This window comes from Urocitellus parryii, chromosome Y (assembly GCF_045843805.1).
Source record: "Urocitellus parryii isolate mUroPar1 chromosome Y, mUroPar1.hap1, whole genome shotgun sequence".
Lineage (NCBI taxonomy): Eukaryota > Metazoa > Chordata > Mammalia > Rodentia > Sciuridae > Urocitellus > Urocitellus parryii.
The window spans coordinates 67,953,071-67,976,185 of NC_135548.1; positions in this window are offsets into that span (position 1 = coordinate 67,953,071).

A 23,115-nucleotide genomic window follows, 5' to 3' on the forward strand; every position below is an offset into this window, starting at 1 on the left:
CAAGATCCCAGGTCTGCCCGAGGATGCAGGCGGCATTGGGAATGGCCTAGGCACAAAACCTAGAGGCTTTGGTCTGGATTGCCAGGGCCAAAAACAGACCCAGGAACATGACCACACACAGGAGAGCTGAAAGATAGCCACGAGAGCTCCTGGCCTCCAGAGGCTCAGTGCTGGCTGGGATGTAGGAGGGCACCTCATCCGGCAAGGGTGGTCATTGGGTTACCTGGACATTTAGTGTGCTTGCTCCACATCCATATCGACTCTGCAGAGAGACTCTCTCAGCTCCTTGTTCAAGGAACATGGAGAACCTCACACTGCTGTCCTCCTCCATAGACGTCAGCATCCCATACAAGGGAACCTGCAACCTAGTTCCTGTCCTATTCTCATCTGTCACCCATACCTGTCCCTGCCCTTCTGGACTGCATGCTGCCACCTGACACACAGACTCCCTCAGACATGGCAGTGGACAAGCTGCTGCACTCGCTCATCTCAGCTCCAGCCCTTCACACTGACCTCTCCCTTCTTGATTCCCATCTATCCTCCTGATCATCCAGAAGCTCCAAATTCAAGAGGGCATGAGTAGTCCATGGTATTGGACCAGTGTCTGCTCCCCACCCAGGTGTAAGCACCACGGGACACCCCTGCTCCCAGGCTTACCAGAACACTCTTGGCCATCTCTGGACTTTGTGTTTCTAAGTGGACACGAATTAAGCAGGTGTCTCCCACCTGCTTGTGGGAAAGCGGCCTGGAGGACTTGCAGGTTGATTCTGAGAACTGTGGGGGATGGAACATCAGCAAACCCAGAAACAGAAAGCCACCCCAGACTGTCAGTTGGCTCTATGGGCTTCCAGCAAATATGTCCAGGTGCTGAGGCTTCTTATTTCCTCAGGTCGGAGTGGAATGGCAGCACATGCACAGCTTGAATAAGGTAGGTGTTTACCTCCTTTCCCTTGACCTGGGGGCGTTTCCTCACGATGAAATATTGTATTCCCAGATTCATGGACAGACACACGAGTGAGTGGTCAGAGACCTTGATTTCTGCAGAGCGAAGTGGAGAGAATTGTTAGGTGGCACTCAAGGATTATACCACAAAACACCCACAACCCCTGAGAGTCTCCGCCAGGCCCATCACACTTTGGTATTTTGGGGCCAAGGCCCACTTTCTCTTGGCTGTCAGTTATCCTGAGCCCACTGTGGATCATGTCTCCCCACTGTCTGATTGTCCTACTTACTCTCATCCTCAGACATCATATACAGCAGCTCAAAGTTGTCCACATCCTCATGCTGCAACAAATTTTGGTCCAAGGCCCTGCGGATGAGGCTTGTCACCGTCTCCTGAAAGGTCACCTGGATCAGGGTGGGACAAATGTCATCAGAGAATGGCTTTTAGAAGAGCTACCCAGAAGACTGTGGTCAAACATTCAGGAGAAATCTCAGCTACATATACAAGGGCACAGTCTTTTTATCCTGCTACCTGAGTGTGTCCTCCATATACCACCTGGGTTCTTGCAATGTGCTACTAGAACAATCCTGGTACAAATATCTGCCTGTACCTGCCATCTCCCCTCCCCCTGGGGAGCCACATTCCACTCATGTCAAAGGACCAAACTGCCTATGCACAGACACACTCTCATCTCACTGAGATGAGAGCAATGGGCCAGGGATCTGCGCACCAAGTGTGATCTGGGATGCAGGCTGCCTTTGTGGGTGGAAGAGGCAGATGCACTGAAAATTTGGGTCCTGACTGCCACGACACAAAACAGACTCAGATACAAGAGTGTGCACTTGAGTGCTTCATGATAGCTTTGAGAGGCCCTGGCCTCTGGAAGCTCGGTGCGGGTCTGGTTGTCATGATGTACTTGACTCAGCACTGGCAGTCACTGAACATGTCTCCTCTGCAGCTGGACACCTGCAGCATTAGCGTGTCTACTGCACATCCATAGAAATTCTGCCAAGAACCCCTTTAGCTCCGTATTTACATACATGCAAAGCCTAACATTCCGAAGCTTTGGCATGACCCCCCAGGTGATCCCGACCCCAAATTCCTACACCTAGTCATGCTAAGGAGGTTCTCTTCCCTGCCACCAGGAACACATCCCCTCCTACACATGTGACAAGTCACTGCCACCTCCTCTGCTCCAACTTCACTCATTGAGAATACCAAGTTCTAGGCACTGCAGCCTGCACCCTGGACATATCTCTGCCTTCATCTGTCCACAGCACTTCCGTCTGCACTTCTGGCCTGCAAAACCCACAATACACAGGCCCACTCACCACTGAAGCTGGGCATGCTGATGCTCTCCCTCCTCAGGTCAAGCCCTTAAGACGGACCTCTCTCTTCTTTATTTCCCACCATAGCCCTGGGGTTGGCTGTGTCTCCTGCCTTCCACTGTGTGGACACCCAGGAGGCAGCCCTGCTGTCGGGCTTACCGGGATGCGCTTTGTCTCCCTCAGGCTCTGTCCCTCTAGGAGGACGTGAACAACGCGGCTGTCTTCCACCTGCTCGCTGGAGTGAAGCAGTGAGGAGCTGCTACTCACAGCTGCTGGAGTCCTGGATGCCACTGCCACAGAAGGTTCCAAGAACTGTGGGGGATGACAACATCAGCAAAGCCCAGCAACTGCACCCCACCCAGCCTGGCAGTTGGCTCTGTGGGCATTCTACAACATCCATCCAGAACCTGAGGTTCTTGTCCCCTTGGAGGATGTGGAGTGGCACCAGGAGTAAAGACTGAAGAAGGTGGCTGTTTTGGGAACAAGAGATCCAGCACCTGCTGGGTGGGGATGAAATCCCAGGAGATTAACCCCATGTTGCTGCTGAAATGTAGGTTCCTCCCACAAATGACAGGCAGGAGCTCATTCCTAAGCTGGTCCTGCCTGTAAGGTTCAAGGCTCTGAACCCTGAAGGGCTCCTCCGTGTTCTGATCATTTTCACCCTGGGTTGGGACCAAGAATGGTGGGTTCAAAATGGAAATGGTGACAAACAGAAAAATGACTTGTGCCAATACACTAGAGTCAAAGCACAATGGGACAGTTCCCATCAGTACAAACACACACACACGCACACACACACACACACACACACACACACACACACACACACAGAGTCAGAATAGGAGTCCTGGGCCATTCATCAGGGATCAGACTAGAGGGCCTGCTGGGCTCACCTGCCCTGTGCTACTCACTGTTACTCTTGAGCTCCTCTGCGACAATCGCCAGAGGCTCTGGCGTCTAAGATGAAGCCTCACCCAGTGTATCCACAAAAGGGCTAGTTGGCCCCCCTGAGATTCCTGGGAGCCTGAGGCTCGGCATTGTCTGCAACCACAGGAGAACATCCTTCTCCCTCCAGTGGCTCCAACCAAGTGAGCTCGGATGGCTTGGTCAGTGAAGTGGGTGCCTGGATACCAGGGTTCCATGTTCTGTTTGATCCATTGTCAAGGCAATGATGTCATTTCCTGTGCCCATACCTGAGCCTCTTTTCACATAAGACCACTTTCAACAGCCCTATGGGCTGCCGATTTCTCCTCCATGCCTACCCATCTCAGGTGTGCAGGTGTTCACCAACAACTACCCAAACATCCCCACCAGCATCTGCCCTGCTTGGTGCCACTAGAGTTCCAGCTTGGAGCCTTCAAAAATGCATTCACAACCAGTCCTTCCCTCTCAGCAGCTTTTGGACCCTGGTCCCATCATTGTGCAACTCATGGTGTGCCCAGTCTTTTCTGGAAAGTAGGGTAGCATCTAATCTCTAGGGTTTATTGTGTCTATTGGCCCATAACACCCTCTGTTCTCTCTGAAACCAGAGATGGGACTCACAGGTGGCTAAAGCACAAATGTAGAGATGGGATAATCACAAGAAAGGGAGAGACAAAGAATGCACCCTAACTCCATCAGGCCTGTGTCCCACACAGGGACATGGCCAATGTCCGTCCCATCGTGGCTGCAGTTCCCTCTCTACACCATGGCAAGTTGGAGGGGACTGAGATGCAGAGGCTGCTCCCCTCTGCCATACAACTTCCCAAGGCTTCTCCTAAGATTTCAAAAGGGCCAAGTGTGTCTAGTGTTGGGGTCTCACAGAGACTCCGAGGTACCACAGCATCCTGCTGCCCAGAACCGGTTCACCCCTCACCTCAAGGGGGCTCAGCCTCTGGATTCATGGGAATTGAAGTGGGTACAGGTGATGGGATATCACCTCCAAGACTGAGTTATGCCAAGTCCATGACCCCTGTCTGCATCCCTGTCTCCAGCACCACTCCCCCCTCTCTCTTTCCTCCTCAGAGCAAACAAATCCATTTAGCAAGTGTGTCCTGTGATAAAGACATGACGGTCACCCATCCTCTCATTACAAAAACACTGAGGCTTAGCCAACATGGATCCTACAGGGAACACAGGCATAAACTCAGACTCCGATCCTCCCAGCCGAGCCTCAGTGGAGCCTGGACTCCCAGCCTCCTGAGTCAAGGAAACAGAGGTTCCTAGCCGAGCCACCTTGGATGCAGCCGCACACAAACTGAACTCATCAATGCCCCTTGTTCTCAGTTGTGAGTAAGAGGGGAAGTGGTGTTTCACAACCCGGGACATCAAGTGCAGTCTCCAGGCTTTGGGGTGTGCCCTGGCCTCTGTCTATCTGCCCAGGCTCTCCAACCCACACTGGCCTCTTACCCAACCTCCTCCTAGGGCCAAACTCAATCCTGCCTCTCAATTTCTGCTGCCTTCCCCAACACACTGCTCCCCAAAATGAGCAGGGCTGGCTCTCGGTTATCATGCTGGTGCCAGCAGCAATGCCACCCCACTGACATAATTCTGAGTCCCAACCTAGGCACTCCAGCTGTCTTTGCCACACCTGGCCTGTTTGGGCTCTGGCTCTTGCTCTTTTCTTTCATGTGCATGTGTTTTGAGGTTTTGAGTTTCTCCCACTGCTGAACTGCAGCTGTGGCAGGGTAGAGCTCATGAGGGTGACATTCTGAGCCACATCCAATCCCATCAGGACTGTTCACTGGGGTGACTGCTGGAACACAGTGATGAGTGAACACATGGGAGGTGGTTGGACCCACCTTGCCTCTGAGTGGCTTCCTTTCAGGACAGGAATGTAGGCATGGGAGCCCCTGGCGTGGGATGCTTTGCACAAGGCGTGACCATGGGCTCTCTTTCCTGGCAAAAATGGCTCCACTCAGCATGGAGAGCACTGTCATTCCTGGTGGCTAACAACAGCCCTGGACCCCAGAAAGGAACCCACACTCAAGATTAACGTCTGAGTGTGCGTGTCCTCGAGGAAATGAGGTCTCCTGATCCCAGGTGCAAAGGGGTAAGTCCTCTAACTCCAGGGGCCATGAAGGGACATCTGAGTTTCCCTCGTCCTTCTTTCCCTCTCTAACTAACCACAGTTAGGACACTGGCCTCATTCCCCAGTGAGGATCATTAGGCTCCATAAAGGACAGTCTCTAAGATGCTCAGTGGACCAACACCCTCTGCACAACCCATAACCCTATTCACCCAAGAGGCAAGAGGATTTCTATTCAGGAAAACCAGGAAAGGGAGAGCCTTTCTCAAGGACACAAGGACATTAGTGAGTGAGGGAGTGATTAATGGATGGAGAACTATTTCCAACACCAACTTCCAGGAGCATATATGGCCCCCTGGAGAATTCTGCAGTGTGTTGGTGATTAAGGAGAACGTGTGAATTCAGGGGTCACTAGGTCCTCTCAGCCATAAGGAGGGAAACTGCCATAAAGGAACTAGGACAAGGGTGCGAGGAATGCTCACTGGTGGGAGATCGGAAGGAAGGAAAGTGTACTCATTGGAAAAGTGTCGCCTGAAAATTCTTAGCCAGCCAAAAGTCGTGCGAACTTGTGTGGGAAAAGAGTCTTTGCACAGTGATGAAGCTAAGAGCTCACATGATGGAACACAGCATCAACTGGGACCAAATCCAATATCTGATATTCTTGTAGGAAGAGGAGAGTCTGGACCCAGACTGGGGGATACCGGATATGTGAGGTTGGAGCCAGGGCGGGATGCCCATATGGGAACCACAGATCGTGGGCAGCAATAGGAGAGTGGGCAAGGGCTGGGAGAGTTGGGGAGACAGTCCCCTTGAAACCTGGGAGGGCTTATGGCACTGGGACAGCCCAACACCTACTGTGTGGAGCCTCTGGAGCTCAACGGAAGACACTTCCTCTGTTGTCGGCCACCCAGTTAACAGAGTTTGGTTGCAGCAGCCTAGGACCCAGCTGAAGGTCTGAGCATTTTGGCCATGCAGGTTGGATCTGGACCACAGACACCCTCATCAGAGATTGTAGGGTCTCAGCCCTGAGGCAAGACAGGCACTAAGTCAGGCCAGGTGGGGAAACGGATAGGCACACACTCTGGGGGCTGGTGCCTGTGTTACTGGGAGCACTTCTGATCGCAATTCCCTGATCTGCTGCCAACACAGGCTACAGAGGAGGGTACAGAAACACAGACCACGGATCTGCCCCACTCAGTGGGCCCAGGCCAAAACCACACCCAGCAGCCTCGTGCCATACCCAATGAGTCTCGAAGCGGCCCCTTCTTCCCATCCTGAGAGCTCTTCCCTTCCTCATGTGCCAATAGCTCCCTACTGTCACTGGCAATATCTACTCTGTGAGATGTCAACATCCGTGGGTACTGTTCTCTCATCCCAGGACAGTGTGGTCCCACACACCCTGGTGAAATGGGCCACCTGGAGGCTGGACCTGGAGGTTGTTGAGGCTGAATGGCAGCGGTGGTCCTCTGGCACTTAATATTATTTAAGTTAAAAAAAAAACAAAAACAAAAACAAAAAACGGGTCTTGGTGCTCAAAAATGTTTGATTTGCATATTCTCATCCCCTAACCCCAATATTTTCATTATTTCCTCACATATGAAATCTTACTAGCATAAAGGTAATTTCGTATTAAACAAAGTGGATTGAAATAACATTGGTAAAAATAATCAATCACCATACTTTCAATTTTTGTTCTGCTTTCCTATTAGAAACCACTTGGATACAAGAGAACAGAGGACAGACTCATGGAAATGCTTGAAATGACAAGAAGCTCCCACTCAAGCTCAGCATTCAGTCCTGGACAGGGTAAGACCAGGCCACTTTGACATCTGTGCCAAAGAGTCTACCAGACAGAATCCTCTGACTGATCCCTGACTGAGCCATAGGAACTGGCTAGAAAAGCCTTCACATCCTCAATACATTCTTCACGTCAGAATACTTGACAACCATTGATATCCATCTCTCGTTAACTTGCTCCCCAGCCAACCATTCTTCAACAAATTCAAAGGAGTAACTCATGCAAGCACACAGAAAGGGGTGTTCACTACACACATCCATGTGCGAAAAAGACAACTGGTATTTCTTGTTTGGGCTATTTCAAATGAAATCCCTTCTGCATGACCTCCACAAACCAAAGGAAAACATTTGTGAAATTCCCACGTAGAAGACAAGATACACTTGCCAAGGAGGCAGTGGCAAGAATTTTGACACTCCAAATGTAGAGTGTGTGTTTAGGAAGCAGTCACAGTTTCCATGAGAGAGTCCCATGAAATCAATTAGGAAGATCCATGCTCTAGCCCTACCATGCAAGTGATGTGACTTGAAAGAGTCACTTAGTCTTAGTAACCATCATCACTAACAACTAAGTCAATGAATAAAGGTCCTCAGGTGCCAAGCTACAAAATGTGGGATGAGCATGGATGAGGATGGGTGGGAGAAGTCTCCAACTCTAACACAATTAGGGAAGGATGTGCTGACCTCAAGTGGCTGGGGGGCTGGGATCCTGCCACAGAGGGGGATTCCAAACCTCACATCCCCTGACCCAGGCCAGAAGACCAGGTAGAGTCCAAGGACCCTGGGGTGGCCCAATGGCAATAAAGGTCAAAAGGAACTAAGGATCTGCCTGGTCCCTCAATCCCCTACTCTGAGCAGGGCTGCATGACGAGGCCAGAGGCCATCCACAGCAATCTGCCTTTACAGGAAAACAGGGACTGCAGGCTGCCTCTGGCTCACTGAATCAGGGTGGTGTTTTCATAAAGCAAGACCACTTCCTCACATTTGACCAGCAGCTCATGTGTTGACAGCACAATGACTGACTTGACTCAGGCCCTGATGAATGAAATAGAAAATTCATAGCAAACCCATCTTTAGCTCTTCCACATCATCAGGGGCTCTGATTCAATTCCGTCCAGAAAGGTGTCTGAAATGATTTCTAAACATGCTGGGGACTCACCTCTGTGTGGAACTTTTCAGGAAAAAGGGGATCAAATCTCATGAAGCAACTCTTCTCTCTTCTAGCCCATGGGCAATGCAAGGAACCTGCATGATACCAGAGGCTCACTTCTCTCTTCTCATGTCTTCTGGAAAGGATTCGTTAATGCTTCCTGCAAGGTGAAGCAGAAGCCTGCATCCCCAGCTGCACAGAAGTGTTTTAGGGCAGTGTCTCCCTTAAAACCCAAAAATAAAAAAAACAGGTCATTCAACAGGCACATGGATTCGAGTACATGTTCAATGATCCCTCCTCCCTGGAGCCTTCCACATGCCCATCTTCCACATTCACAGAGCAATGCTTGGCCATTCTCAAGACCAGGAGACCATGATGCTCATCACCAGGAAGTCAATAAGGAACATGAAGAGAGCAGCATGGATTGCAGAAGGTGGCACATCAAGGATCTTCAGCTCTGCTGCTAGAACACAAGAGCTTAACTTCAGTATTGACTTTTTGCCAACTACCAAGTACGATAGCAGTGTCAAGCCCAATATGCAGATATGCAAGTAGTAGGTGACACCCCGCATCCATTCACAAAAGTGGGCAACATCTGCATCAGAACAAGGAAGTATCTTACCCTTACTCATAAAAATCATCAGAAACAAAATAAAATGGATGCAAGACTTCTCATTTCACTATTAGGTAGCTGTTGGAATTCCCTATTAAATAATACCTCCTCCAAAATAAAAAGTATCTCAGACATGTGTCAACTATTCAATGGATGACATTTTAAAAACTATGGACTTTACTTAATATTTATGTATGCTATATCCCTGCCTAAGGCTCTATGAGAAAGGAGCACATAGAATTGGATCTTTGAAAATCTCACATTTGCTGATAAATATTACTGCTGATCTCAGGCATGGCGAAGTGAAAAGTGGGACTTTGGATATTCCAAGAATGCTATGTTGTGGGATTGGTGTCCCTGATTCATACATAGCATATGGTTTCTATGAAATCCAGTGAGGGAGCAGGAGTAACGAAGCTGATTGCACAGATGACCTCAGGGAATACTGACAGATAGGCCAAATGAAAAATATGCTCCAGCTAACCATTGGTATTTGGGCTTCTGATCCCAGTACTGTTTTTAAAAAAGGTGCAGACAGGCAGTGTTCATTAAAAACTGTCTACCATGTAAAAGTGGGTAATTTAAATGGCATCTAGTTACACATCTGATAGAATGGTCTGGCAACATATGAATTTCATTCTAACAACAACAACAACAACAAAACATAGAAAATGTGACATAAAGATAAAACCTTGTCTTCACCAGGATGCCTAAAAATAGGTTTTATTTGGCTCATGCCAATAAATATCTTTCAATAGAATTTCTGATTTCTGAATGAATCCATTCAACTTCATACTGCACAGATCACAAGGTTTTCTTTACAGAATATTCTCTTCTTCTTCTTAAAGCCTCACATAGAAAATGTCTCACAGGACATAGGAGGGGAATGACCCAAAGAATGAGAGAATGGCTGGAACCGTTCTCAAATGTGCCCATGTAGCCTAAAGTTTGAAGGCATCTAATTGTACTCTAAAACAATTATGAACCTATTCGATCCATTATTAATAAATATCACCACTTTACCACTTGAACCAAATCACAGAAAATTGGAAACAGATGATCATTGGCTTTGATACCTTTACTTCTGTTTCATTACTCAGAGTCGATCAACTCTATACTTCAAGTGACACAGATTTATTACAGAATGCCTAAGATCCTAAGGATCTATTTTAGCTCAGCCCATGGTATTGCTTCATTATTTTATTATTTTGTAAGTAATAAAATATAACTTCATGTTGGATGATATATTCAAGCCATGAATATATCATCCAACATTGTTCTTCCCAAAATATTAGCCCAATTTCTGAGCGCGCTCACTTACTGTTCAGGAATTTTACTAATTGTTTGAAGGTTCTAGAGGACCTGTTAGACTCCTAATGGACAAACCATACAACATACTCCAGAGAACGGACGAGTGCCATAAGAAGAAAATAAGGTCAGCCTACAGCAATGGGCAGCTGCCTGCCCTCGGCTGGGAGGAGCCCTGGCCATGGCACCAGGGCTGCTGGGCAGCAGAAGCCTCCACAGCCCTGCAGGGAGCCTGGAGCACAGCTCTGCCTAACCATGCTCAGCCCTGGACAGATGCACATGAGTTCCCATCCCAGGCTCGAGTGTGACAGTCCCAGGTGCATGCCTGTCATGCCAGCCACCAGGGAGGCTGAGGCAAGAGGAACGTTTGAGGTCAGCCTTGGCAACTTAGACCCCGAGGCAAAGGGGAAATACTTTTACAGGGGTCTCTGAGGGTGTAGCTCAGGTAGGTCACTTGCCTCACAGGCTCAAGGCCCTGGGTTCAATCCCCAGAACCCACGTACACACAAAAAGTGAACTTGGAATATTGTTTAAAATGATGGGTCAGGTACACACAAGGACTTCAATATGACCTCTCAGAGGAGCTCAATTTGAGATCAGACTGAACAAAAGACCACCTGGACCATTGACTCAGTGTCTGAAACCCTCTGTGAGCATGGGAAGCACTGCTGGCAAGACACCAGAGGGCCAAAGCACTTGTGCCCCCTGCAGGGGCGTCTCTTGTCTACCGCCAAAGACTGTTCCCCTCCTGGGGCAGCTGAGAGCAAGCTGGGCCTTGGAGCAAGGACTAGTGCTTTAGATATAGACTATGCAAGCAAGGGGCAATGTCTTTAATAAAACTAAAATTAAAAAGTCACATTGAAAAAATTTTAAAAAGAAGAAAATAAGGTCAAGTAGAGGAAGCCCATTTTCACAGGAAAAAATCCCCCAGTGAAAAGCATCAGAATAGATACCAAGAAAAATACCAACAAAAACAGTGTGCTCCCACTATGTATCTACTCAACATGCAAAAGTTAGAAAGCTAGATAATACAATCCTGGCCACAGGTAGAGCTATGCAGAAGAGCCACCTGGCAGTGCTTAGTCAAAGAAGTAAACATGCACACTTTGACCTAGAAATTCCACCTGTGTGTAAACCAGGCGGTGCTTAAGCAGTTTCACAAGGGGACATGCACAGGGAAATTTATCCTCAGGTTCTTATAGAGTTGTCTGTGCTTACAGGGAGTTGATGGTTGTCAAGATGCCCACAGCTGCGAAAGTCAAAAGCTAAAAAAATAATAGATGCCAACCTGGATATATTAATAATCCCGTATCTATGATCACCTTCATAAGGTAGCTTCCCAACTTCTGTGTGGAAGTGAGTTTCTCCTTGGCCCTTACACTGTTGTGGAGACCACTAGGAGTTCAGCTTTGTGCAGGATCATCTGACCTGGACTTTTGGCAAGACCTGTACAGCCCTCACACATGCTCAGTTGCTACAGGACTTTTCAGACCAGTCCAGACAACAGTAGGCATCCATTCATTGTCTGCACTCTACAGATTCCTAGATGCACGACATTCATTACCATCAAATGCAGAATTTTCATCAAAAACTAATATATATATCATTCCAATCTGAATCAAGAAAATCGGAAATATCCCCAAATCCAAAGAGTGGATCCCCATTGTGATGCTACAAGTTGAAAATTCCACAGCTGACCTCATGGGATGGTTCACAGTCAAAAGACAGCTGCATGAAAAATATTACATGACCTTCCTGCTATGTGAAAAGTGGCATGTGAAGTACACATGCATGTCTTCCTCAGACATGGGTTCATTTGCAAGACACCTTGTGCAATTGAAAATACTCCAAAAGGGGAGAAATCAGAACCATGTCTCCAAAGTATTTCAGCAGAGACCAACTCCATCTGTCTATCTATCTCTCAGTGAGTGTGTGTGCTCTTGTGTGTGTTTGTGTGTCTTTGTTTGTGTTTGTACCATCACAGCTGATACTTCATTGCCCCCATTGGAAAACTGACTCAGATAATGCCATCTGCCAAACTCCTAAAAACCAAAGTTCTTGCTGATAGAATGAAACATTCCTTCCTGTTGGTTTGGATGTGTCCTTTAGGAATCACTGCTACATTTAGTATACTCAAATCATCACAGTAGATCAGGTGACAAAAACATATATATTTTAAAATAATAATAATATATTAATGGAAACAACAAATACAGGATAGAGTAACAACTGTGTTACTAAACAAGGTCAAGGACAATGGCAAACTATAGATTCAAACTTTGAAGAAAATAGTAATCAATGTAAATATTCCTGGGCTGCCTCAGCCCCGCCCAGGCACACAGCAACAGAATGGTTTTGCAAGCATCCTCAGGAGGGCAGGAGCCTTCTTTGCAGGACGAGAGGGAGGTTGAGGCTCGATCCACCCATCATTCTTTTGGGAGAGGCTCCTTTTCCTCAGCACAAAGTTGGATTTTTTGTGAGGATTCTTGGCATCAAATACGTTGGCCTCTGCTGGAATCCTCAGCTCTGGGGAGAGAGGGGTGTACAAAAAGAAGGTGGCACTCAGGAGGTGCTCCCTAGGACACGCCAACATCTGAGAGCCTGTGCCAGAAAAGGCCAGAGCCACACACCTGAGAGCTCTCCAATTCAGCACCAATACCAACAAAGACAGCCTCCACAGTCCTCCCTGAGGAAGAACTAGGCAGAGCACTTCAACAGACCTAATGTCTGTTCCTACCGAAGGCTTTGGACTCCAGAATATCTCAGGTCCTCTTGCATCTGCCAAAGCACACCACTAGGGTTTGCATCTGAAATCTCCCACAAAAGGCTCCTGTGCCGAAGATTCAGTCCCCACATGAGCCATCTTCATAGGTGGGTTTGGAGGGAAGCATTGGATGGTGAGTGCTCTGATGTCAACATGAAATTCTCATTCAAGATGAATACACTACTGGGGGGTGGGAGGGACTGGAAGAAAGGTTGAGCATGGTTGGAGTAAGACCTAAACAGGGTTGTACCCTGGGCAACAGTACCTTGTTCCTGTTGGCTCCACTGAATCCTCATTCTCCAAGGAGAGGTCCTCCCTCTCCATCTTTCTCTCTCTCCCTCTCTGCCAGCCTCGTTCTCTCTCTCCCAGTCTATGCCTTTGTGGCAAGGGCTGAGGAGCTCTCCACTGCCACACACTAGAGCTTTATGGACAGCCTCAGTGCACAACCAAAGAGAAAGCTATGGAACCCAGAGAAAAAAGGCCTAGGATTCCTCCTCTGAGTTATTTTCCTCAAGTATGGCCACAGTGAGGACAGGCTGACCAGCACGGATACCACGTTAGAGCCATGCTTCTGCGTTGGTGGAGCCCGCCTCCATGTGAACCAGGCTTCTGAGAATGGAGGCCACATTCCAAATACTGCCCTACTGAGAACAATGGTTCCAAAGACCAGCAAAGGGACTGCTTCCCTCCAACATGGTGTATGGCCCAGTGGTGCCATGACCCCGAGTGGGGGAATACAACAGCCGCTTCTCCTTCCTCTGAACATGTGTTTCCTGTCGCCCTCCTCTAACCTAGAGCCTGTTCTCCATCCCTTCTGGGTTGGATGTGGAGATCTCTGCTATGAATTTCTTAGGCTACCAAGGCCCCAGACAGACTTCCTCTTCCATAGACTCTACTAACCTAACAGTAGGTTAAGATAGGAGACAAGTGATGCTAGAACTCAAAGGGATGGTGGTCTTCAGGGTACATAGGCTGGGATAATGGCTGCTGTGGTGTTTGGCTCACAAAAACCAACCAACCAACCAACGAAAAAGCGCTGGCATTATTATCAGATGAGCTCTGTGGCTACGTGCTCAGGAAGCCCTCATCTGACTTTAGTTAGGGATCACAACCTGGCTATTGTGATCACTCCTTGCCTAGTGGACTCAGGTGCGTAAGACCATGGAATTTATGCAAAAACAGATGATTCAGGCTGTCTCCCAGGCTGTGTTTTCTTCCCAATTTCATCCTGTTACTGCTTGCTAGAATCCTGGCAATGCTCTGCCCAGGCAGTGGTTTTTTGGTCACACAGAAGGCTTTCAATAGTACTGCTTCAGTCCACAAAATGCCAGTTCCCTCTTTAGCCCATGCATTCCCATGTTCCTTTGAAACCACTCCTATCCCAGACCATGAAAACATACTGCTCCTGGAGAGAGGCTTTCCTCCTCACTCCTCAAAGATGTCAGCTTTGGATGCCTGTTCATGTCCAGGGGAGGGCACCTGGTGGGGAGCCGCAATATCCACCGGGGTATACCATTGGACCTCAAGACCTTCCACCAGCAGAAGTGCAGTTGGCTTTGTGCACGAACCCAACACACCTGTTGGAGTGTTCTTGGGGGTCAGAGACTACTCTTTGTTGCTAAGAGTTGACCTGAGTCCACATCCTGACCCTTGCTCTCTGCTATCTGATTGTCTCACTTACTCTGACGGCGAGAGATGATTTGGCCCAGCTCATAATCCTCTGGATTCTCCTCAGTAAGGAAGTGTAGGTCAAGGGCGCTGCGGATGACGACAGGAGCCCTATCGTGGCAGGTCACCTGGAGCAGCATGGGAGACAGGCCTTCAGGAAATGGGCCTTGAAGTGACTACTCAAGGACAGTGGGCAGGGGCATTCTGGAGGCACCTCCACTCTAAATACAAGGGCAACATCCATGACCCTACTACCCGAGGCTGACCTCCTGCTCATCGTGTGGGCTCTTCCCACAGGCTACTAGCCCAATCCTTGTACATAGGACTTCCTGGGCCTGCCATTGCTCTTTGTGGAGCTGCACTCCTCTCGGAGTGAAAGGACCCCACTACCTGCATACAGATGCAATCTCATCCCACAAGTTGGGAGGAATGGGACAATAGCCTCCAAGATCCCAGGTCTGCCCGAGGATGCAGGCGGCATTGGGAATGGCCTAGGCACAAAACCTAGAGGCTTTGGTCTGGATTGCCAGGGCCAAAAACAGACCCAGGAACATGACCACACACAGGAGAGCTGAAAGATAGCCACGAGAGCTCCTGGCCTCCAGAGGCTCAGTGCTGGCTGGGATGTAGGAGGGCACCTCATCCGGCAAGGGTGGTCATTGGGTTACCTGGACATTTAGTGTGCTTGCTCCACATCCATATCGACTCTGCAGAGAGACTCTCTCAGCTCCTTGTTCAAGGAACATGGAGAACCTCACACTGCTGTCCTCCTCCATAGACGTCAGCATCCCATACAAGGGAACCTGCAACCTAGTTCCTGTCCTATTCTCATCTGTCACCCATACCTGTCCCTGCCCTTCTGGACTGCATGCTGCCACCTGACACACAGACTCCCTCAGACATGGCAGTGGACAAGCTGCTGCACTCGCTCATCTCAGCTCCAGCCCTTCACACTGACCTCTCCCTTCTTGATTCCCATCTATCCTCCTGATCATCCAGAAGCTCCAAATTCAAGAGGGCATGAGTAGTCCATGGTATTGGACCAGTGTCTGCTCCCCACCCAGGTGTAAGCACCACGGGACACCCCTGCTCCCAGGCTTACCAGAACACTCTTGGCCATCTCTGGACTTTGTGTTTCTAAGTGGACACGAATTAAGCAGGTGTCTCCCACCTGCTTGTGGGAAAGCGGCCTGGAGGACTTGCAGGTTGATTCTGAGAACTGTGGGGGATGGAACATCAGCAAACCCAGAAACAGAAAGCCACCCCAGACTGTCAGTTGGCTCTATGGGCTTCCAGCAAATATGTCCAGGTGCTGAGGCTTCTTATTTCCTCAGGTCGGAGTGGAATGGCAGCACATGCACAGCTTGAATAAGGTAGGTGTTTACCTCCTTTCCCTTGACCTGGGGGCGTTTCCTCACGATGAAATATTGTATTCCCAGATTCATGGACAGACACACGAGTGAGTGGTCAGAGACGTTGATTTCTGCAGAGCGAAGTGGAGAGAATTGTTAGGTGGCACTCAAGGATTATACCACAAAACACCCACAACCCCTGAGAGTCTCCGCCAGGCCCATCACACTTTGGTATTTTGGGGCCAAGGCCCACTTTCTCTTGGCTGTCAGTTATCCTGAGCCCACTGTGGATCATGTCTCCCCACTGTCTGATTGTCCTACTTACTCTCATCCTCAGACATCATATACAGCAGCTCAAAGTTGTCCACATCCTCATGCTGCAACAAATTTTGGTCCAAGGCCCTGCGGATGAGGCTTGTCACCGTCTCCTGAAAGGTCACCTGGATCAGGGTGGGACAAATGTCATCAGAGAATGGCTTTTAGAAGAGCTACCCAGAAGACTGTGGTCAAACATTCAGGAGAAATCTCAGCTACATATACAAGGGCACAGTCTTTTTATCCTGCTACCTGAGTGTGTCCTCCATATACCACCTGGGTTCTTGCAATGTGCTACTAGAACAATCCTGGTACAAATATCTGCCTGTACCTGCCATCTCCCCTCCCCCTGGGGAGCCACATTCCACTCATGTCAAAGGACCAAACTGCCTATGCACAGACACACTCTCATCTCACTGAGATGAGAGCAATGGGCCAGGGATCTGCGCACCTAGTGTGATCTGGGATGCAGGCTGCCTTTGTGGGTGGAAGAGGCAGATGCACTGAAAACTTGGGTCCTGACTGCCACGACACAAAACAGACTCAGATACAAGAGTGTGCACTTGAGTGCTTCATGATAGCTTTGAGAGGCCCTGGCCTCTGGAAGCTCGGTGCGGGTCTGGTTGTCATGATGTACTTGACTCAGCACTGGCAGTCACTGAACATGTCTCCTCTGCAGCTGGACACCTGCAGCATTAGCGTGTCTACTGCACATCCATAGAAATTCTGCCAAGAACCTCTTTAGCTCCGTATTTACATACATGCAAAGCCTAACATTCCGAAGCTTTGGCATGACCCCCCAGGTGATCCCGACCCCAAATTCCTACACCTAGTCATGCTAAGGAGGTTCTCTTCCCTGCCACCAGGAACACATCCCCTCCTACACATGTGACAAGTCACTGCCACCTCCTCTGCTCCAACTTCACTCATTGAGAATACCAAGTTCTAGGCACTGCAGCCTGCACCCTGGACATATCTCTGCCTTCATCTGTCCACAGCACTTCCGTCTGCACTTCTGGCCTGCAAAACCCACAATACACAGGCCCACTCACCACTGAAGCTGGGCATGCTGATGCTCTCCCTCCTCAGGTCAAGCCCTTAAGACGGACCTCTCTCTTCTTTATTTCCCACCATAGCCCTGGGGTTGGCTGTGTCTCCTGCCTTCCACTGTGTGGACACCCAGGAGGCAGCCCTGCTGTCGGGCTTACCGGGATGCGCTTTGTCTCCCTCAGGCTCTGTCCCTCTAGGAGGACGTGAACAACGCGGCTGTCTTCCACCTGCTCGCTGGAGTGAAGCAGTGAGGAGCTGCTACTCACAGCTGCTGGGGTCCTGGATGCCACTGCCACAGAAGGTTCCAAGAACTGTGGGGGATGACAACATCAGCAAAGCCCAGCAACTGCACCCCACCCAGCCTGGCAGTTGGCTCTGTGGGCATTCTACAACATCCATCCAGAACCTGAGGTTCTTGTCCCCTTGGAGGATGTGGAGTGGCACCAGGAGTAAAGACTGAAGAAGGTGGCTGTTTTGGGAACAAGAGATCCAGCACCTGCTGGGTGGGGATGAAATCAATGGAGATTAACCCCATGTTGCTGCTGAAATGTAGGTTCCTCCCACAAATGACAGGCAGGAGCTCATTCCTAAGCTGGTCCTGCCTGTAAGGTTCAAGGCTCTGAACCCTGAAGGGCTCCTCCGTGTTCTGATCATTTTCACCCTGGGTTGGGACCAAGAATGGTGGGTTCAAAATGGAAATGGTGACAAACAGAAAAATGACTTGTGCCAATACACTAGAGTCAAAGCACAATGGGACAGTTCCCATCAGTACAAACACACACACACACACACACACACACACAGAGTCAGAATAGGAGTCCTGGGCCATTCATCAGGGATCAGACTAGAGGGCCTGCTGGGCTCACCTGCCCTGTGCTACTCACTGTTACTCTTGAGCTCCTCTGCGACAATCGCCAGAGGCTCTGGCGTCGAAGATGAAGCCTCACCCAGTGTATCCACAAAAGGGCTAGTTGGCCCCCCTGAGATTCCTGGGAGCCTGAGGCTCGGCATTGTCTGCAACCACAGGAGAACATCCTTCTCCCTCCAGTGGCTCCAAACAAGTGAGCTCGGATGGCTTGGTCAGTGAAGTGGGTGCCTGGATACCAGGGTTCCATGTTCTGTTTGATCCATTGTCAAGGCAATGATGTCATTTCCTGTGCCCATACCTGAGCCTCTTTCCACATAAGACCACTTTCAACAGCCCTATGGGCTGCCGATTTCTCCTCCATGCCTACCCATCTCAGGTGCGCAGGTGTTCACCAACAACTACCCAAACATCCCCACCAGCATCTGCCCTGCTTGGTGCCACTAGAGTTCCAGCTTGGAGCCTTCAAAAATGCATTCACAACCAGTCCTTCCCTCTCAGCAGCTTTTGGACCCTGGTCCCATCATTGTGCAACTCATGGTGTGCTCAGTCTTTTCTGGAAAGTAGGGTAGCATCTAATCTCTAGGTTTTATTGTGTCTATTGGCCCATAACACCCTCTGTTCTCTCTGAAACCAGAGATGGGACTCACAGGTGGCTAAAGCACAAATGTAGAGATGGGATAATCACAAGAAAGGGAGAGACAAAGAATGCACCCTAACTCCATCAGGCCTGTGTCCCACACAGGGACATGGCCAATGTCCGTCCCATCGTGGCTGCAGTTCCCTCTCTACACCATGGCAAGTTGGAGGGGACTGAGATGCAGAGGCTGCTCCCCTCTGCCATACAACTTCCCAAGGCTTCTCCTAAGATTTCAAAAGGGCCAAGTGTGTCTAGTGTTGGGGTCTCACAGAGACTCCGAGGTACCACAGCATCCTGCTGCCCAGAACCGGTTCACCCCTCACCTCAAGGGGGCTCAGCCTCTGGATTCATGGGAATTGAAGTGGGTACAGGTGATGGGATATCACCTCCAAGACTGAGTTATGCCAAGTCCATGACCCCTGTCTGCATCCCTGTCTCCAGCACCACTCCCCCCTCTCTCTTTCCTCCTCAGAGCAAACAAATCCATTTAGCAAGTGTGTCCTGTGATAAAGACATGACGGTCACCCATCCTCTCATTACAAAAACACTGAGGCTCAGCCAACATGGATCCTACAGGGAACACAGGCATAAACTCAGACTCCGATCCTCCCAGCCGAGCCTCAGTGGAGCCTGGACTCCCAGCCTCCTGAGTCAAGGAAACAGAGGTTCCTAGCCGAACCACCTTGGATGCAGCCGCACACAAACTGAACTCATCAATGCTCTCAGTTGTGAGTAAGAGGGGAAGTGGTGTTTCACAACCCGGGACATCAAGGGCAGTCTCCAGGCTTTGGGGTGTGCCCTGGCCTCTGTCTATCTGCCCAGGCTCTCCAACCCACACTGGCCTCTTACCCAACCTCCTCCTAGGGCCAAACTCAATCCTGCCTCTCAATTTCTGCTGCCTTCCCCAACACACTGCTCCCCAAAATGAGCAGGGCTGGCTCTCGGTTATCATGCTGGTGCCAGCAGCAATGCCACCCCACTGACATAATTCTGAGTCCCAACCTAGGCACTCCAGCTGTCTTTGCCACACCTGGCCTGTTTGGGCTCTGGCTCTTGCTCTTTTCTTTCATGTGCATGTGTTTTGAGGTTTTGAGTTTCTCCCACTGCAGAACTGCAGCTGTGGCAGGGTAGAGCTCATGAGGGTCACATTCTGAGCCACATCCAATCCCATCAGGACTGTTCACTGGGGTGACTGCTGGAACACAGTGATGAGTGAACACATGGGAGGTGGTTGGACCCACCTTGCCTCTGGGTGGCTTCCTTTCAGGACAGGAATGTAGGCATGGGAGCCCCTGGCGTGGGATGCTTTGCACAAGGCGTGACCATGGGCTCTCTTTCCTGGCAAAAATGGCTCCACTCAGCATGGAGAGCACTGTCATTCCTGGTGGCTAACAACAGCCCTGGACCCCAGAAAGGAACCCACACTCAAGATTAACGTCTGAGTGTGCGTGTCCTCGAGGAAATGAGGTCTCCTGATCCCAGGTGCAAAGGGGTAAGTCCTCTAACTCCAGGGGCCATGAAGGGACATCTGAGTTTCCCTTGTCCTTCTTTGCCTCTCTAACTAACCACAGTTAGGACCCTGGCCTCATTCCCCAGTGAGGATCATTAGGCTCCATAAAGGACAGTCTCTAAGATGCTCAGTGGACCAACACCCTCTGCACAACCCATAACCCTATTCACCCAAGAGGCAAGAGGATTTCTATTCAGGAAAACCAGGAAAGGGAGAGCCTTTCTCAAGGACACAAGGACATTAGTGAGTGAGGGAGTGATTAATGGATGGAGAACTATTTCCAACACCAACTTCCAGGAGCATATATGGCCCCCTGGAGAATTCTGCAGTGTGTTGGTGATTAAGGAGAACGTGTGAATTCAGGGGTCACTAGGTCCTCTCAGCCATAAGGAGGGAAACTGCCATAAAGGAACTAGGACAAGGGTGCGAGGAATGCTCACTGGTGGGAGATCGGAAGGAAGGAATGTGTACTCATTAGAAAAGTGTCGCCTGAAAATTCTTAGCCAGCCAAAAGTCGTGCGAACTTGTGTGGGAAAAGAGTCTTTGCACAGTGATGAAGCTAAGAGCTCACATGATGGAACACAGCATCAACTGGGACCAAATCCAATATCTGATATTCTTGTAGGAAGAGGAGAGTCTGGACCCAGATACCAGGGAGACTGGGGGATACCGGATATGTGAGGTTGGAGCCAGGGCGGGATGCCCATATGGGAACCACAGATCGTGGGCAGCAATAGGAGAGTGGGCAAGGGCTGGGAGAGTTGGGGAGACAGTCCCCTTGAAACCTGGGAGGGATTATGGCACTGGGACAGCCCAACACCTACTGTGTGGAGCCTCTGGAGCTCAACGGAAGACACTTCCTCTGTTGTCGGCCACCCAGTTAACAGAGTTTGGTTGCAGCAGCCTAGGACCCAGCTGAAGGTCTGAGCATGTTGGCCATGCAGGTTGGATCTGGACCACAGACACCCTCATCAGAGATTGTAGGGTCTCAGCCCTGAGGGAAGACAGGCACTAAGTCAGGCCAGGTGGGGAAACGGATAGGCACACACTCTGGGGGCTGGTGCCTGTGTTACTGGGAGCACTTCTGATCGCAATTCCCTGATCTGCTGCCAACACAGGCTACAGAGGAGGGTACAGAAACACAGACCACGGATCTGCCCCACTCAGTGGGCCCAGGCCAACACCACACCCAGCAGCCTCGTGCCATACCCAATGAGTCTCGAAGCGGCCCCCTCTTCCCATCCTGAGAGCTCTTCCCTTCCTCATGTGCCAATAGCTCCCTACTGTCACTGGCAATATCTACTCTGTGAGATGTCAACATCCGTGGGTACTGTTCTCTCATCCCAGGACAGTGTGGTCCCACACACCCTGGTGAAATGGGCCACCTGGAGGCTGGACCTGGAGGTTGTTGAGGCTGAATGGCAGCGGTGGTCCTCTGGCACTTAATATTATTTAAGTTAAAAAAAAACAAAAACAAAAACAAAAAACGGGTCTTGGTGCTCAAAAATGTTTGATTTGCATATTCTCATCCCCTAACCCCAATATTTTCATTATTTCCTCACATATGAAATCTTACTAGCATAAAGGTAATTTCGTATTAAACAAAGTGGATTGAAATAACATTGGTAAAAATAATCAATCACCATACTTTCAATTTTTGTTCTGCTTTCCTATTAGAAACCACTTGGATACAAGAGAACAGAGGACAGACTCATGGAAATGCTTGAAATGACAAGAAGCTCCCACTCAAGCTCAGCATTCAGTCCTGGACAGGGTAAGACCAGGCCACTTTGACATCTGTGCCAAAGAGTCTACCAGACAGAATCCTCTGACTGATCCCTGACTGAGCCATAGGAACTGGCTAGAAAAGCCTTCACATCCTCAATACATTCTTCACGTCAGAATACTTGACAACCATTGATATCCATCTCTCGTTAACTTGCTCCCCAGCCAACCATTCTTCAACAAATTCAAAGGAGTAACTCATGCAAGCACACAGAAAGGGGTGTTCACTACACACATCCATGTGCGAAAAAGACAACTGGTATTTCTTGTTTGGGCTATTTCAAATGAAATCCCTTCTGCATGACCTCCACAAACCAAAGGAAAATATTTGTGAAATTCCCACGTAGAAGACAAGATACACTTGCCAAGGAGGCAGTGGCAAGAATTTTGACACTCCAAATGTAGAGTGTGTGTTTAGGAAGCAGTCACAGTTTCCATGAGAGAGTCCCATGAAATCAATTAGGAAGATCCATGCTCTAGCCCTACCATGCAAGTGATGTGACTTGAAAGAGTCACTTAGTCTTAGTAACCATCATCACTAACAACTAAGTCAATGAATAAAGGTCCTCAGGTGCCAAGCTACAAAATGTGGGATGAGCATGGATGAGGATGGGTGGGAGAAGTCTCCAACTCTAACACAATTAGGGAAGGATGTGCTGACCTCAATTGGCTGGGGGGGCTGGGATCCTGCCACAGAGGGGGATTCCAAACCTCACATCCCCTGACCCAGGCCAGAAGACCAGGTAGAGTCCAAGGACCCTGGGGTGGCCCAATGGCAATAAAGGTCAAAAGGAACTAGGGATCTGCCTGGTCCCTCAATCCCCTACTCTGAGCAGGGCTGCATGACGAGGCCAGAGGCCATCCACAGCAATCTGCCTTTACAGGAAAACAGGGACTGCAGGCTGCCTCTGGCTCACTGAATCAGGGTGGTGTTTTCATAAAGCAAGACCACTTCCTCACATTTGACCAGCAGCTCATGTGTTGACAGCACAATGACTGACTTGACTCAGGCCCTGATGAATG